Here is a 5,746-nt window from a genome sequence, read left to right on the forward strand (position 1 = left end):
CAACAGCTCGGCCATGATCATATCCCGGTTTGCAAAATCATCCTCCACTTTCCTTTTTTGCTCTCCAGCACCCTCCCCCCCCCCACCCCCATACTCTCTCATGTGTGACAGAATTTGGCCTGTGCTCTCCTTTGTCCCTAATCGGACATGATTCCCTAGAGGCAGTCTTTTCTCCCAGGGCCCTGGCAGACAAAAAAAAAATTTTTTTTGGAGTCTTTTTTTCTGGACTAAAATGTAAAATGTAGAGGGGGGGTTGTCTGTCCCCAACAGGTTGGCTATTTACGTTAATTTGAACTCAAATTACATTGTGTAAAATGCCTTGTGCGTGGAGACCTGATAGTTTCAATCAGCCGAGCATCCTCTTCCTCCTGCATCAGTGTGCTTAATGCTAATACAATTCCATACATACAGCTCTTTGCCTCCTGAGCTTATTATATTTCTCACACTTGCATGGTTCATTATTGTGCAGTCGGGGAAAGGACTCTTAAGGTTGTGGGGCCAGCCTGGGTGGGTGGCTTTCAGAAAGGGAAAAATAGGTGCCCTTCTGTGCTGGGGGAATCAGGAATTAAATCAGACTGAGCGTGGGATTCTGACAGGGAGGACGGTGACTTCCGGTGAGATTTCTCTGGTGCTGCCTTTGCATATGAGAATGGCGAAGGCGAACCTGGGGAGAAAAGTGTCCAGCGGTTGCTCTGACCAACTGGGGTGTCCCCATTAAATTTGACCTGGCAGTTGAATCTCCCTGTGAAGGGCATGATGTATGCCTTATCTGAAATTATGTGTGTGTGTGTGTGTGTGTGTGTGTGTGTGTGTGTTTTAAGGCAAGTCTTGTAAAAAGACTGTAAGCTTAATTGCAAGCTGTGACTTCTTTTTTTGTGGCCCCCCCCCCCCTTCTTTCTTTCTCTCCCATGAAAAACTCTATCCTTCAACTCTCAATGGAGATCAGGGGATGTTTTTCTAAGTTTCTGCAGCTGAAAAACAGAAGTGCCCTGTAAAGCAGTTAATAGGATGGGTGTGTGTTTCAAATAAATTCCTGTCCACATTGGCTAATGTCCCCATGCTAGAGTGGCCTGGCTGTGACGTGGATGGGGCCCAGAGACCCATGGCTCCGGTTCTGAGCCTCAGGCTCTCTTTTGTGGCCGAGGGCGCGCCCCTTTCTTCTCGCCCGATTCTAGGCCGGCCCCTGACTTTTGATGAGAGAGAGGGGTCAGCGCCTGGGAAGGACCGGGCTTTGTTCCCGCCGGGCCCGTTCCCGAGGCGGCGCAGGCCCAGCCGCCCAGGGCTCCCGTCCCAGGCGCGCGGCCCGGCCTGCCCAGAAGCCAGTACCCGGAGCGCGACCGAGCGCTCGGGCCTCGCGCGCCCGGGCGTCCCCGTGTCCCCGCGGGCGCGGCCGCCGCCGAGTACCCGGCCTGCGCCCGGCACGACTGTAGATGTCAGGCTTTGCCCGGGGAGCCGAGCGGCGGCGGGGCTGTGAGTTTCAAATTAACCTTCCGCTTTGTTGCTGTGTAATGTGGATCCCCGAAGGCCCCCCGCCCCGCCCGCCCCCCTTCCCCGGGCGGTGAGCCTGCAAACTGCGAGTTGAGCTTCATTTACATAAAGCGATTCCGGGCGGGCGGTGAGCCGGCGGCGGGCAGGCCGGGGACCCGGACGCGAGCGCCGCGCCCCGTGGGTGAATCCCCGCCGCGCGCCCGGGGGACCCTCCCTCCCGGGGAGGGGCGACCGCCAGCCCCTGCCGCCACCATGCGCCCCCCTGCCCTGCCTGCGGCCCCCCTGCACCTAGACAGAGCCACCTCGGAGTCCCGGGGGCGGCGGGAGGTGGGGAGAATGCCGCCTGGGGTGGGTAAGTTCGGGGCTCCGGTGCCGCTGGAATTTCCCATTGTCGAGCGCGCCGCGGCCCCCGGACCTGCGAGTGCCTCCTCCCTCCGGAGGTGTGCGGAGCCTTTGTGTGCCAGGTGAGTGGAGCCTCCCTCCCCAGCCCGCCAGCCGCCCGGTTCGCACCGCCGGCCTAGAGCGGCAGGCAGGTGCTGCAAGTCTTGGCTGAACTTCCCATTCTCTTGGGGCATGTGGGGGAAGGGCAGGCTGGATGCACTTGAACTCGTAGATTCCAACTGGAACCTACCTGGCGTGCGAGTGTCTAAATTCTGCTGGGTACAGAGTGAAGCCCTTCCTCCTTCCATCTTTCCTCCTCTCTCTCCCTCCCTTCTTCCCTCCTTATTTTGCTTTTGGATTAGTTCCTGCCTTCTGAATACTTGCGGTACTAGTGTCATTTAAAAGTTTGGGTTCCTCCGCCTTAAAATGCGCCCTTTTCAGGCACAAGAGAAGTCACTGGTCAGTTTGAAACAACGTGAAGAATGTGCTTATTGTGGAGTAATTAAAGGAAGAATCAGAGGTTTGGAGCTGGAAGGCACCTTTGGGGATCCTCTTGCCCACCCTCTAATTTTAGTTTGTTCGCACTCTGGAAAAACATTTCCGTGGGGGAGAGGGGTGGAGGAGAGGGAGAGCTGTGATGTTTGTCCTGTTAAAGGAGAAAGATTGCCCAAGTTAGGTCAATAGCAGGAAAAAAAAAAGTAATCATTGTAGACTAATAGAGGGAAAAGAACTTTCTGGAAAATAGTCTTTTCAGCTTTGGACATACCTGTGTTATAAGAATGGTAAAACACCTGGAGGGCAAAGACCATCACTCGTGCCTGGTGTATTATAGGAGTGCATTGCCTGGCTTAGTAGTGCACAGTATATAAACTGGTTTAAATGAAACACATGAGCAGGTGAATCCAGGAGGGTCCTCACTGCTCCCACCCCCTGTTTGTGTCATTTAACAGGCCTGGAAGACTCTGAAAGCCACTGACAGATAAGCTCAGAGAGATTAGACAGCCCCACTTGGGCACTAGGAGAAGGCCTCCCCACCCCCCCGTGGGGGGGGGGGGTGCTGGGGCCTGCTTCGTGGAATCTGTCAAGGCAAAGCAAGAAAAACAAACTTAAGCCTTGAAGGTAGATAGTGGGAAAGTTACACGTCATCTTATTTCATCCCATGCTTTGAGATCCTTGGAGACAAGTCACTAAATAAATAGAGTATAATTTAAAGCTTGCTCCTGCTAGCTGGGGAACTTTGTTTCTTTGCCATCAAGCAGCAGGTGCGAGTTTGCAGAGTTAGCCCCTCGAGTCCCCTCATTCCTAAATTCAGGAGGTGTCAAACCTTCATGTTCTTTTAATGGCTGTGGTTTCTGGATAGGTTTCAAGGGGAAACCCTAAAAATCATGAGTTCCAGGAGGCTGGGCTGGAGAAGGAAGCCCAAGTGCTGGGGCAGAGACTGCATTTGAGAGGAAAACAGACACCTTCCAAGGTAACCTGATTGAGAGAGGCCAAGGCTAGACCGTGGCCTGTTGCTAGTTTTCAGAACAGCTGCTGGCGGCCTGATATTCTGAATCCTTCTTTTTACCCAACCCAAACACGAAAAGCAGTTAGGGGACAGAGGTAGGATATGTGGGAAGTCAGGAGCCCACTGTTCTAAATAATTGAAGGGTTTCAGGAAATGAGTCATTGGAGAGAGAGAGGTACATACCTGGATGTTTGTGCACCTGTATTTTTGTGCATTCTATTTTGCAGAGACCCCAAAAGCCCCATTTCAGAGGGTATATGGCTATGAAGGCCAAGAGAAACTTTTCCTGTCTCCCGTCCTTAAATTACAGGACTAAGGAGATTGTCTGCACTTCGTTTCTAGCATGTGTTCAGAGAGCGTGTGAGTGCCTCTCAGAATGGGCTGGGGTCACACTTTGCTCTTTTATTTAATTGCCCGAGTGTTATTTAACAACACGGGGCAGAGGCAGAAGCAAGCACTTTTACACTTTAAAATCAGCCCTTTTGGAATCACAAGGAATTAAATGACTTGGAGACCTTCTGTCTTTATGACATGGGTCACCTCCCTCTCCCAGCTCTCTTTTGAAATGGCTGCACTTTCTGTGGGATAGAGCTGCTGTTTTCCAGTTCTCCTGAAAACAGTTTTGATGGACAGGGAACTATTGAGAAACGCATGGTAACTCTTCCAAAATAAAAAAAAAAAAAAAATCTGAGCTGCTTCCCCAACCACCTGAAACTTTAATTTTGGTTTCTTCCCTTCCGTCTTTTATTTGCACAAATGAATACTCAGGGAGGGTGGAAAGGACCCAAATAAAACAGCACTCTCAGCAGGCCTCTGTTTGGCTCGTCCCAACAGGACAGTGAAGTGCCTTCCTTCTTGCTGCTTTGGGATTGGATTTAACTGCCGTGTAACCTCCGTGCCAACGGACTGCCCAGTGGCAAGGAGCTAAAATAAGCGAGATTTCAGTTTTCATCATTATGACTTTAAATGATGATTACTAGACACTCCCAGGACAGGCCTGGCTCACCTTGGATGACCCACAGGTTGTTAGTTCATTAGAATAAATCTGTGATTGCAGAATACTAGCAAAGCATTACCTGGGGCTGGTGATGATTTAGCTTGGTTCTTTCAGTTCTGGTCACGAGCGGTATCCATGGAGCGTGTCCTTATTGTTGCTGTTGGACAGCAGTGGAGCCTTTTTTTTTTTTTTTTTTTTGGTGCGCTTCTCAAATGTTAATGTGAGATATCTTGGAAATACTAGAAGGACCAAAACAGACCCTTACCTAAGAAATTCCTTGTATTGTAGATTTGCAACAGCCTCATTAACACGAACACATGAATATTTAGGTGACGAAGCAGCATTTTGTAAAAGTGTAGGTAGCTGCTCTATCCCTAGAAGGGAAAGTGACTTGTTACACCCACTTTTTAGAGTATCCAGTTTGCTTCTTAACCTGAAAGGTTTAGCTTTATCTTACAGGGGAGACAACAGTGACAGTGATTCTGGCCTAAAGACACTTGGAAGCTTCGTCTCACACTTGCCAGTATTACAGGGATAATGCACCTGACTCTGTACCCTCCACAAGAACAGTATGTGCTGTGGTTCATACTCTCATTTGTTACTAGAGTGGTTGCTCGCTCTTAGCCCCTGTTTCTGTAATGCTTGGGCCTGTTGGCCTACTCTGGTTCCCAAGGCTGGTCTAATTAACCAGGATGGGGGCGGTACCATTGAAAACACAACAGGAAGGCAGATTCCATTACAGTGAACTTCATAGGGGTATCCACATGCTCTGGTATGAGAATTTGGTTGTGATAGTGATTGCTAGAAATCACAGCCCAGCTCAGAACCAACATCCTGGGCCTGGGGATGCAGCTTCTAAAAGCTACAGTCAAGGAAATCGGGACCCAGTTTTAATCGAATCCAGACAAGGGAATGCCTTTGCAGGAGCTAGTCTCAATCAGATTTTAAAGGGTGCCTTTTCTGTCCAAAGCACAGCGTCCTGAGTCCATAGGCCGCTCAAATTGAGAAATATACAGAAGCTAAGATTGAGTCAGATTGCCCTGAGAGAGGAAGTGTGGCAAAAATCTTGGCTCATTGGCAAGCCTCTGACAAAGTTCAGATTAAGGAGAAAAACTACAAAATCAACAACTGTCAGCTTTCTTTTCTATGTGATTTAAAGTTGGCTCCCGGATTGTCAGATTGTCGCTTTGCACATGTTCGAAGAGAGCCATCGGATGTTAGAGGGTCCCCTCCCCCAACGTGGTAAATGACTCCTGTATGGACAGGAGCTGGGGAATTGACAGCAGCTTTGCGTTTCACAAGCAGTGAGACAACACCAATGTTTTGTGTGTGTGTGTGTGTGTGTGTGTGTGTGTGTGTGTGTGTGTGTGTGT

General features: G+C 50.2%; 1 protein-coding gene across 1 annotated transcript in view; it reads left to right on the forward strand.

Annotated features, from left to right (window-relative positions):
- Positions 1 to 1,822: 1,822 nt before the first annotated feature.
- ZFHX3 (zinc finger homeobox 3) overlaps positions 1,823 to 5,746 on the forward strand; it is a 240,715-nt gene continuing 236,791 nt past the window's right edge. The window contains 1 exon segment of the mRNA XM_040442966.1: positions 1,823 to 1,952. The gene's annotated coding sequence lies outside the window, so the exon portion shown is untranslated.

Source organism: Herpailurus yagouaroundi, unplaced genomic scaffold, assembly GCF_014898765.1.
Source record: "Herpailurus yagouaroundi ecotype Mexico unplaced genomic scaffold, PumYag 190, whole genome shotgun sequence".
In the NCBI taxonomy this organism is placed as follows: Eukaryota; Metazoa; Chordata; class Mammalia; order Carnivora; family Felidae; genus Herpailurus; species Herpailurus yagouaroundi.